The sequence below is a fragment of the Alosa pseudoharengus genome, unplaced genomic scaffold (genome assembly GCF_046254945.1).
Source record: "Alosa pseudoharengus isolate Yale_2024_CS ecotype anadromous, Long Island Sound unplaced genomic scaffold, YU_APseudo_1.1 YU_APseudo_1.1_scf_4, whole genome shotgun sequence".
Taxonomy (NCBI): domain Eukaryota; kingdom Metazoa; phylum Chordata; class Actinopteri; order Clupeiformes; family Clupeidae; genus Alosa; species Alosa pseudoharengus.
Genome location: NW_027468774.1, coordinates 2,270,159 through 2,282,658, shown reverse-complemented (window position 1 = coordinate 2,282,658; position 12,500 = coordinate 2,270,159).

Genomic DNA, 12,500 nt, shown 5'->3' with positions numbered 1-12,500 from the left:
AAGACACCACCACTGAATTGATGAAAGAATTCTCATTCTATTTTTCTCTTTATTATTTCATTACATCTAAGAAATCTCTTTGCTCTGAGTAAAGCATTCCTGTGTGAATTAACTGATCTTTTCTTCCAAAAATCTTAATGTAGCCCCTTGTTTTAGTGTTACCATTTACTTTGAGGTCACCAGGTCCCATTGTCTGAAAAACACCCAAAACTAATACATTTCTATAGCTATTCTCCACTTTGGGGGTGGTATTCTCCAAACATGCACAACTCAACTTAACCTTTATAAGGGCACACCTGGACAATGAATTTAGCTTTTGCTGGATTTTTTTGACCCAGGGACATGGACTGAGATTGAATGACACCATGTCCATTTCAATTGTGGGGGTGATAAAATGATTCCTTTGGGATGTTTTTCAACCAGGGGGACCTGGTGACTTTCTCAAAGTAAACGGTAACGCTAAAAAAAGAGGCTACATTAAGATTAGGAGGAAAAGATCAGGCAGTGTGCCGAGAGACCTGCCCCAATAATAAATAAGTTAGTAAGTAAGTATAGATACCGTGAGGGAAATTTGGTCTCCCAATCCGCGAATTAGTGAAGCACAGTGAACACACAGTGAGGTGAAGCACACACCAACCCGGAGCAGTGAGCTGTCTGCTACAACGGCGCTCAGGGATCAATGAGGGGTTACACTGTAAAAAATGACACAGTAGGAATGCATGAAAAAAATGAGGCAACTTATTACACGTGAAAATATTAGGGAAAAATATAACCCTATTATTTTTAAGAATATAGACGTTACCAAATCATGGAAATGTACATAAATTATTCATGTATACAAAAAAAAATGTGTAAAATATCTCAATGCAATTAAGCATATTCAAAATAAATCAAGGAAATTTCCCTGATTTTTTCTGGTTAATATCGCATGATAAAATCACGTGTAATATAGTTGCCTCACTTATTTTGAGCAGTTATGCATGTTTTAAATAAGTCTATTACCATACATTTTAAAGGATGTGGTGTATACAGAATTAGATAATCAGTATTTCATTTAACAGCATTTATTCAGTGTAAATTAAACCTGACGTTGAGAAAAAAATAACAATAGCTTGGGCATTTAAAAATATTCAGATGACTGACAGAGATATAACAAACATATCATCTTCATCAACATCTACACAAAATCCTCCAACTCTCCGCAAAAAAGCAAGCCAAACTGAGTAATCCGGGACAAAGGGGCCTTGGTCAGACAGGTAACCAAGGACCCAATGGTGACTATGAATGAGATCCAGAGTTCCTTTGAGAAGATGAGAGAAGTGTAAAGAAGGACAAACATCAGTTCAAAATTGTTTTTACACAACAATTCTACTACCAAATTTAGGTTTTTCTTGTCACGCTGCAGGCAAGTTGTGTGAGAGGCTATATGTGCACAACAATGCTTCTACTTTGTTTTTTCACATTACAAAACAAAACATACCCATGCATTTCAACAATGTGGCTGAACAGGATATGATGCCGTCTTGTGCAGTGTGTCAAGGGGCTCAATCTCTTATACTCCTCCATTGTTTCCTCTCCCCCTGAACTCTTCTCCAGAACCTGCTGGACCATCTATGGGTAAAAGAGAAACAATAACGGTGATACACTTGTAAAGAGAAAACTTACCTGCACCCTCTAAAAACACAGGAGATGTATTAAAGTGTAACTTAAGATTACAAACAACCTAGGGTCTATTTAAGTGTGGTAGCAAAATTGTATTAATTGGTGAAGTTTTGAGCAAGTTAACACTGAATGGGCATAGGCTACAGTGAAAGCTAAGGGTGCAGCAAGCATGTTGAAAAAACAAACGCTATTTTAAACCACTGGCAGTGCTCAAAATATGTACACTTGGTAGTGTGGTGAGGGTCTCTAAAGACAAACTAAAGTGTTATAAACTTTTGAAAGTGTACAGGGAGATTATAACAAGACCTGTATCTGAAGGAAGAAAATTGCCTAGATTCGTGTTCCGTTAATGTCAAATAAGTGGGCGCGTTCGATCTTGCAGCACTGGATCTGCAAGCAGATCTGGCTGAATCTAAAAAACATGCCTTACGTTCAGCCAGATCTGTGTAGTGCTGCAAGATTGAACGTGCCCGTTGATTTGACACTAACAGAACAAAGCCAGGCTTCCGCATTTGGAGGACAGACAAGGATTTCTCCTAGTGAGATTTTAATTTTAAATGCTCACCCATTTGGCCTTTTCTGCTGCATCCCCTATGGCAGAGGTGTTCTCTCCTGCACCAGGAGATTGATGTCCCTTGTTTGAAGAGGACCTCTCCATATCACTTCAGAAAAGTGAAGCATTTAGAGTAGAAGAACCTGCTGGCCCAAACTCTGCAAAAACACAAAATTGGAATCTTAAAGGGTTGCTTTAAGAATTAAAAAAATTCAGTTTCCAATTTTAGTTAATTTAATTCAACTAAAGGGTAACAAAATATGTTTTACCTTACCCACTGGCCAAGTGATCTGATATCAGATGCATGCAAACATTGATTTCAAATGTATTAGCTACAGTAAGCTCACATAAAACCTCACCTTCTTCAATGAAAGTTTCATAAGAAAAACCAGGCTGCAGTTTGAGGTACTTTTTTAGTCCACGGTACTGGATCTTGATGAGCATTTTGCCAACCCTGTTAAAACAAACAAAATCCATAATTATATAAACACAAGAACCACAATTGACTTATCAGCAGTATATCAACTAACTTAACTAGCAAAGGACTCCCAAAATTCATTCTGACATCATTTACCATGTAGGCTACCAAATGTTTTAACCGCAGACAAACAGAAGTGTTTATGTGTTCAAATATGTTAACATAATCGCTAAATAACCCAAATAAAACCAACAGACACTTAACTAATATCAGTGCCATACTATTACTGAGAATGGACAATGCACCTAACCTTAACCTTACACCATGTGTATGCTACAAATGTCTAAAAGAATGCCCTGGTGGTCTCAGCTAACGTTAGCTACGAGCAAAATATATATAACCCGAATTAAAAGCAAATAGTGTTCAGTTCAATCAAACGTCAATTAGTTGACAGACTGCTTTAATCAGTCAGTCAACAGATCCCTTAGTGCCAGACAAGCATTTGAAACCACACTAGATCGCTTAGAACAGTGGAGTCCTGGCTAACTAATGTTAACCAGCTACGTTAGCATGTTAGCTATTCCCTCAGTGGCTATTAAAATTCCAACCGTCTTTTCAAATTCGTTACAAAAAGTTTAAGACGTCGTTGACTCCAATATTATATTAATGTCAGTTTAGAGTGTCCCAATTATTACAAATGATTATAAACTTGGCCATTTCAAATTGATAAGGTTATAATATAACCTACCGAAGTTAAGGTTAGCATCTGAGTAGAAGCTAGCTTCTACAGCTAACGTTAGCGACCTTGCTACTGTTAAGCTAACTTCACCAATATTTCCTAGAAGGTCAAACACGTTGGTATGAAAATATATACCTGTGATGTGACATTACTTAATTGTATATTTGTAGTAGTTTTCATGCTAGCTTTCACAAGTAGCAGGAACAAAATACTTTACCTTTTACTATTCCATGCTGAACTTCAATGGTGTCCGTCTTCAAGGCATTCTTTTCAAAATCTCAACTGAAGGACGTTTTTCAGATGTTCAAAATATTTGAGGAAAAGGCTGCACATTTATCAGCGAGAAATTGTGCAACTTCCCACAATTCTTTTAGGGAACATTTTCTCTGAATATTTTTCTCGCAAATGTAGTTGATTTATTTGGGGAAAAACATAATAGTTATTTTTTTAAGGCGACTGCTTCCAGAAATTAAGTCATACTTGATTTTTTGTGTGTAATTTCCTTGGCACCAGGATTCATTTTTTACAGTGTAGGTGCCTTACTCAAGGGCACTTCAGCCGTGGATGTGGGCATGGGAGAGCAGTGCTCAACCACTTCCCCCGCCCACATTTTTTCTACTGGTCGGGGATCGAACCGGCAAGCCCGAAGCTTGTTGAATTAAAAGATAACTAGGCTATCATTAAAAAGTTGCATTGCTTGCATAATAAAATGTAATCAGGTAATCCCCAACAATGTAACTGTAATCTGATTACACAATTTTTTTATTGTAATCTGGGCTGATTATAGTTACTTGATTTTTGTACTCTGATTACGTAATCCAGATTACATGTAATCCGTTACTACCCAACCCTGCACACACACATACACACACATGCACGCATACACACACGCACACACAAACATACTGTATACACACATACACACACACACACAAACACCCACCATGCACATACACACACACACACACACACGCATACACTCATGCATACACACATACATATGAGGGGCTGTCTAGTATGAGGGGCCGTCTAGGCCTTAATTCATACTTGGTCTTACACACACTATCATAATCTTGCACATACACCACTATACTCATGCACACTCACTATTATAGTCATTTTACATGTATGTATGAGAGGTTATAGTCGTGTATGTGAGGGAGTATAGTAGTGTATGTGAAGGAGTATAGTAGTAAATGTGAGAGAGTATAGTATTGTATGTGAGAGACTATAGTAGTGTATGTGAGAGAGTTTAGTAGTACATGTGAGAGAATATAGTAGTGTATGTGAGACTATAGTAGTGTATGTGAGAGATTATAGTAGTGTATGTGAGAGACTATAGTAGTGTATGTGAGAGAGTATATTCATATATGTGAGAGACTATAGTAGTGTATGTGAGAGAGTATATTCATATATGTGAGAGACTATAGTAGTGTATGTGAGAGAGTATAGTAGTGTATGTGAGAGAGAGTATGTGAGAGAGAGTATACTAGTGTATGCAAGAGAGTATAGTAGTGTATGTGAGAGAGTTTAGTAGTGTATGCGAGAGAGTATAATAGTGTATGCGAGAGAGTTTAGTAGTGTATGCGAGAGAGTTTAGTAGTGTATGCGAGAAGGTATAGTAGTGAATGCAAGCGAGTATAGTAGTGAATGTGAGAGAGTATAGTGGTGTATGTGAGAGAGTAAAGTGCTGTATGTGAGAGAGTTTGCATGAAACGGAAGGGAGTTTGCATGAAACGGAAGGAGTTTGATTTCTCAGTTCCTGATTGGTTTGTCAATGTCACTTCTCTCTAGCTAGCCAATTAAAATCAAGGAAAGGGCGGGACCTACACTGTCAACAATGTTCGTGTAGACCTAGTGGTCGAGGAAAAAATTAGCCAAGTCCTATGTGACTAAATATTAAACTACTACTGCAAACCGAATGCAAATTAGGCTACAAATACATGAGGGGTGCCTATTCTATTATAATAGCCTAGGCTACCAGCTCCTTTTGTCTGGCGAAGTCATATTTTAGTGAACTGAGTCCTGAAAAATTGCTGCGGGACCTAGCATTTACACACTGTCAACACAGTTCGTATAACGTTAACGTAGTGGTGGAGGAAAAAATCAGCCAAGTCCTATAATGTGACTAAGTATTGAACTACTACTGCAAACCGAATGCAAATTACAAAGACACAAGAGGTGACATATTCTATTGTAATGCCAGCTCCTTTTGTCTGGCGAAGTCATATTTTAGTGAACCGAGTCCTGAAAGATTGCCATTTCAGTTAGCTAGTTAGTTAGCATTAAGCCAGGCAGCAACGACATGCTGCTGGTAGATAGTTTGGTAACCTAGCAACAATAAACACTTGACCCGCAGCACTCTGAAAGGAGCGCTGTCCGGAGCTTTGTTCTAGAATCTTTGGCTGTCAGTGCAAAAATAGCGATGTGGACACAGGCTCACGAGTCACTGGCAACAGCAGACAAGGTTACCAAAAACGTCTGCCAGCCAAACTGTAATGCATGTCCTTTTTGGAATGTTGCTGGAATGCTAGCTAACTAGCTAACTGCAATGTCAGCAATCTTTCAGATCTCAGTTCACTAAAATATGACTTCGCCAGACAAAAGGAGCTGGTAGCCTAGGCTATTACAATAGAATAGTCACCCCTCATGTCTTTGTAGCCTAATTTGCATTCGGTTTGCAGTAGTAGTTTAATATTTAGTCACATAGGACTTCGCTGATTTTTTCCTCAACCACTAGGTCTACACCAGTGTTTCTCAAACTTTTTCAGACCAAGGACCACTTAACCAATAAAAAAAAAAACTCACGGACCACTAGCTAAAAGAAAGAGTAAACCTACTTCAACAGTATATTACACAATAGGCCTCCTCACCTTCCTTTTTGTGTCAGAGGATTCATATGATTTAAACTGGCGTAGCTTAATTGGCATGTTGCAGAACTGTTTGGATTTACATACAAGTTGGTTCAACCTTGCAAGATATTATATTTTATCATGTCTGCTCGCGGACCACTTGGGATAGCTTGCGGACCACCAGTGGTCCCCGGACCACACTTTGAGATACACTGGTCTACACGAACATTGTTGACAGTGTAGGTCCCGCCCCTTCCTTGATTTTAATTGGCTAGCTAGAGAGAAGTGACATTGACAAACCAATCAGGAACTGAGAAATCAAACTCCTTCCGTTTCATGCAAACTCTCTCACACACACCACCCCACACGGCACACATAAATCTTACCGATGTCGGGCCGATGAATGCCGTTACCAGTGTTGCCAATTTAGCGACTTTGTCGCTAGATTTAGCGACTTTTGGCCGTCTCTGGCGACTGAAAAGTATATCTAGCGACTGACAACAAATCTGGCGACTTTTTCGTGTGTCTGGCGACTTTTGTTTTCTCTATGCGTTATCCTTCGGTTTGCCCAGGCTGACTGCAGCAGCAGCTTAAAGCGTGAGAAAAATCTTCTCGCAAAGATGCCAAATTCTGTTTCGTTGTTGAAACGTCAGAAAATCTCCCCTCATGCCTTATTCGTTAGTGAATTACATTGCGAATTTGCCCAAAGTGTTGCCCCATGATTATAAAAGGAATGACTGGCCTATATAGTATCAGCCCATTTTATTACAAGGAAGTAGATGTTCTATAGATCTAAGCTCAGACAACGCTCATTGGAAGGTGCAGAAACTTCGGCTGAAATTACAACGAGAGTCAACGAGACGAGAGCAATGACATGATGACAGGGAAACAGGGACACGCTTGCCAGCATCGTTCAACAATTGAACAAAGGAAGTAGGCTAGCCTACAACTACATTCACAAGCAAAGCAGTGAATGTAAGAAAAACCTATAGCATTCGTTCAGGCTATGTAGGCCTAGCTTCAATGTTGTCAATGCAAGTTGATGCAGGACTGTCGGCTGAGTAAAAAAAAAAAAAAAAATTCTATCGCTCTGTCCGAGTGACATTTAAGCCTATATTATGTAGCCTAAATATATCCAAAATATAGCCATTGCCGTAAGGGTACATTGCGTGTAGGCTACCCTATGCCTATGGTCACATTATAGTCAGACTTCAAGCAGTGCAAAGCAGATGCAGCAGTGAATAGGTTGGAAATGACTGCTTTTCAGCCACCTGATGCTAGTGTAGTAGATGATAGGCTACATAAAGTAAAGTGTAGCCTATCAATAAATATACAAATATTAAATCAAATATATTTCAACTAGGCTCTTAAAGCTGCCTATATGAGTAGGAGAAAAGCAAACAGGAGTAAAAGGGAATTGGGAAAAGGGAACGTTTTTTTTTTTTTTGGGGGGGGGGGGGGGGGGGCATGTACGACGTGCTGACGTAATTAATATGCAAATTAGCGCCTGACATCATCTAGCGACATTTAGCGACTTTTGGAGCTGGCTTTAGCTACTTTTCATTCGAAATAGTTGGCAACACTGGCCGTTACAGTCTAGAAGACATCGCATAGGAAGTGTTTGCTCATTGGCAAGACATCGCCGGGATGTCGGCAAATCATCGAAAACGACAATGAGCCAAATGTTTCAACGACTCATCGTTTGCTCATTGGCAAGACATCGCCAGGATGTCGGCAAATCATTGAAAACGACAATGACCCAATATTTCAACGACTCATCAAAGCTATGCCCACCCCCGGCTTATACAACCTTTATTTATTTAGGTCAGAACTTGAGATTGCACATTTTACACTAGGCTATAAATGATTAGATCTATAAAGACACAAGAAAGATGCCAGAAATATTTTCAATTCATTTTATTGAATGTTTAAAAAAGTCTGAATGATGAAAAAATGCTGTTAGAAATGTTCCCCCAAAAATCAGGTTCTTCTCCTGCAAGAGACAAAAACAACAATTAATTCACCGCAACACTTTCATCTTTAAAGTCTACCCTTACCGATTGCTGTTAATGAATTTTCATAGATGCAGAGAACCACTACCGAGCTCGGAGAAATAGATTTCAAACCAAGGGCGCGGGAAGGGGGGTGCTGAGGGTGCTGCAGCACCCCCTGCTGGCAGAAGATAGATTTTGAAAGATTATTATATATATTTTTAAATAATTACTAATTCGCTGTCTGACATTATTTATATTTTTGTATGTGAAATGATGAGTAGTCAAATAGCAAAAAAGGGTTATGGATAGGTTCAAATATAGGCTACTAAAAATTAACAGTTATAGAGATCAACGTGAACGTGAGTCAGTTAGCCTACTGTAACCGTAGCATGGTTTCATCTATGTGATAGCGATCAAGTGTGTAGGCCTATGGTTGATATAGGCCTACATATTCTATGCGATTTACACATAAAAAATAAGCCATTATTAAGATAAGCTGAAAGAAACTTTAATTGCGTTTTACAGTTTTGCAAAAATAATAAATGTATAGCTAGTGCAATCATTTCACTATCCTAGTCGCTAAGATAGAAATTATTAGGACACGTACTTGCTGTGAAGACGACACACTTTAGGCTATTCAGAAATTATTTGCGAGATCATTGCAGCCTGATTATTAGCCTATATTTAAAGCCTAACATCTCTGGTGCAGGGACGTGCACAGGGGGGTTGCTCAGGTTGCCCGGGCAACTGCCCATATGCCCTTCTTGACTCATGTTGCCCTTCCAAGGGGGGAAATAAATAAATAAATCGTACAATGGATGCAGAATTTTACGTATGCCTAGATTTAAAAAAAATAAAATTTTCAGGTCAGAGCAACTGCCCCTCAAAATTCCTGTGCACGTCCCTGCTCTGGTGTGGTTTTGACGATCAGAAAAGTAATTTTACTTAGCTATACTGAAATAGGCTAATGATGTCAAGTGCGCTTCTGTGGGGTTAGGGTGGCGCAGTGGACTCGGAGTGTCGCGGAACATTGGAATTTGTGGCTGCCCAGGACTTTTCTAAAACTTCTCGCCATCACCCGCACACAGCACTAAAATGACGTATTTAGCAGTCAAAATCCTAAACGTCCGGGGGGGGGGGAGAAATCGTCGGACATCCATAATTTTTGTTATTCAGCACCCCTGGTCAAAAATAGGTTCCCGCGCGCCTGTTTCAAACCCATTAGCATTACCTCAGCTGATATTTCAATCAAGCAGAGGCGAGCTAATGCCGTTACTTGGCTAGCGCGCTAACGCCGGCCAAAACACAAACTCTGGAAGTGACTAGAGAAAGTTGGGACTGAAACGTAGCCCTACATTTGCTTTGGGAACTTCGGCTGATGCATATATCTGTGCATTTCCTCTGTGCAAAGGCGTTATGATGACACGACCAGCAGGTTAGCTCAGCCAAGACAGTAACGTTAACTAATAGCCTAGCTCCCACTCCTCTCCATACAAAAACGACAGCCTTTCCTGGATTAAGTCTCACGGTCAAATAATAACTTGCTATTCTTACACCCAAGCATATTGCTGTCCTTGTGCCGGTAATCATAGATGCTGTAGTGTTAACATTTCACCATAGCCTATAGCTAGGTTTAATATTTTCCAGTGTTAGCTCAACTAGCTAACGTGAATTAGTTCACAACGAAGTTGTAATTACCCCAAAACAGCTCTTTAAGTAATGTACACCAAGTTATGGCTTAGCCTAGCAGGCAAATAAACAGTCATACAATTGACACAATGCCTATTTTCTGACAATTTACATGAGTGAATTTACCAACCTGAAAATCGCTGCTCCAGGAGGCTGATCTGACGTGCCTGGCTGCCTGCTACACACGCAAAAAAGAACAGATAGAGCGGGATCTGCGTTGGGTAGCAGGAACGATCAAAAGCTAACATACATGGAAGCTGGGGTTAAAAAAACAGATAGCGGGATCTGCTTTGGATAGTAGGAACGATCAAAAGCCAACATACATGGAAGCGACTTCAGGCCGATACCCCTGCGACATTATTATATGGGAGGATTCCATGCTGATCTGAAACCGACATCGGGCAGATGTATGTGTGCTGTCTGGGAATGAAATGGACTGAGGCCTGGTGCGGCACCTCCCATATACCACTATACTCTCTCACATACACCACTATGAATGAAATGGACTGAGGCCTGGTGCGGCAGTCGTAGGAGTCGATTGCCGAGTGTGGAGTAACACGCTCTGGAAATTCACAATTTCGTCGCCGTTTTAAAAAAAAAAAAACATAGTCCAGTATTTCTTTCGAAATTGAAATGAAGTTGTATGCAACAGCAAACCCTAGCTTACTAACAGGTTGGATTTTTGAAATGTCACGTGACGTGATGTCGTGCAACGACGTGATGCAATCGACTCCAACGGACTTTCCCCTAAAGATGCCAGCTGCAGCAGCAACATTTCCGGAAAGGTACTGGCTTGATTAAATTCATTCTGGACTCTATCCGACCACATAAAGACCTCGGGATACTTCGGTTTGGATTTAGGGACCCTCTACTCACTACCACGTAAGTGTTATGTTGTTTGGAACTGTAGAAGAGGTATAAAAATAGCGAAAAGTAGCGGCGAAATTCCATGCCCTGGTCACTTCCAGGCTAACGAGTTTTGACTAAAAACGGTAAAATCGAACTTTCTCAAAACACATCCGAATGACATGATTTTGATGTCAACTCAACGTATATACTCCCAATCATCCGTATATTGATCTAAAGTGCATTTTACTCCGGATAATTCCTTTAAGGCCTAGACGGCCCCTCATACATACACATGCACGCATACACACAGCACCAGGTTTCACACACACACACATACACATGTAGGCATACACACAGCATCAGGTTCTGGATGAGATAAGAGATTCAGGGACTTAAGGCTGTTTGAGACGAAACCCTGACGACTTGATGTTGATATTGTGTATGGGTGTGTGTGTGTGTGTGTTTGTATCTGTGTAGTGTCTCTCTCTCTCTCTCTTTGTGTGTGTGTGTGTGTATCTGTGTAGTGTCTCTCTCTGTCTCTCTCTCTCTCTCTGTGTGGGTGTGTCTGTGGCCTATAAGTCCTGGCGTTCACCCTGACCACATCCCATAATATTTCAGCGTCTGGACTGCAGATCTCTTCTCAGGAAACTTTAGAAAAACACTCAGCAGGCCCCTGATCTATCCAACAGATAGAAGGAGAGGAGGAGGAGAGAAGAGGAGAGGTGGAGAGAGAGGGAGGAGAGAAGAGAGGAGGACAGGGGGAGGGAGAGGTGGAGAGAGAGGGAGGAGAGGGGGAGAGAGAGGGAGGAGAAGAGGAGGAGGAGTGGTAGAAAGACAAAGAAAGAGAAAAGCCAGAGAGCGCAATGATGCCACACATGATTTTGTCTTTCTGTGTGTGTGTGTGTGTTCCAGTCACAGCTCTGATGGCTTTGGACAGAAACGATTTTCTTTCTCTCTGTTGTTTTTTCTGAAGTGGAGCTGTGTGATGTGGCGTAGCGTGCGGTGTGTGTGTATCATGTAGTGTGTGTGTGTGTGTGTGTGTGTGTGGCCTATATGTGGCCTGAAGTGGAGCTGTGTGATGTGGCGTAGCGTGCGGTGTGTGTGTATCATGTAGTGTGTGTGTGTGTGTGTGGCCTATATGTGGCCTGAAGTGGAGCTGTGTGATGTGGCGTAGCGTGCGGTGTGTGTGTATCATGTAGTGTGTGTGTGTGTGTGTGGCCTATATGTGGCCTGAAGTGGAGCTGTGTGATGTGGCGTAGCGTGCGGTGTGTGTGTATCATGTAGTGTGTGTGTGTGTGTGTGTGTGTGTGTGTGTGTGGCCTATATGTGGCCTGAAGTGGAGCTGTGTGATGTGGCGTAGCATGCGGTGTGTGTGTATCATGTAGTGTGTGTGTGTGTGTGTGTGTGTATGTATGTACATGTATAAATGTGTGTATGTACGTGTGTGTGTGTGTGTGCGTATGTATGTACATGTATAAATGTGTGTATGTACGTGTGTGTGTGCGTATGTAAGTATAAATGTGTGTGTGTCTGTGCGTATGTATGTACAGTATAAATGTAGAAATGTGTGTGTGATTGTGTGTGTTTGTTTGTGTACATATGTGTGTATAAATGTGTGTGTGTGTGTTGTGTCTGTGTGCATTGACTGTAATGTGTACTAGTGTAGTGTATCAGAGATCATACTCTTCATCATATCTCCTCCTCCTCCTCCTCCCAGGGGCCGTTGGGGGGGGGGGGGGGGGGT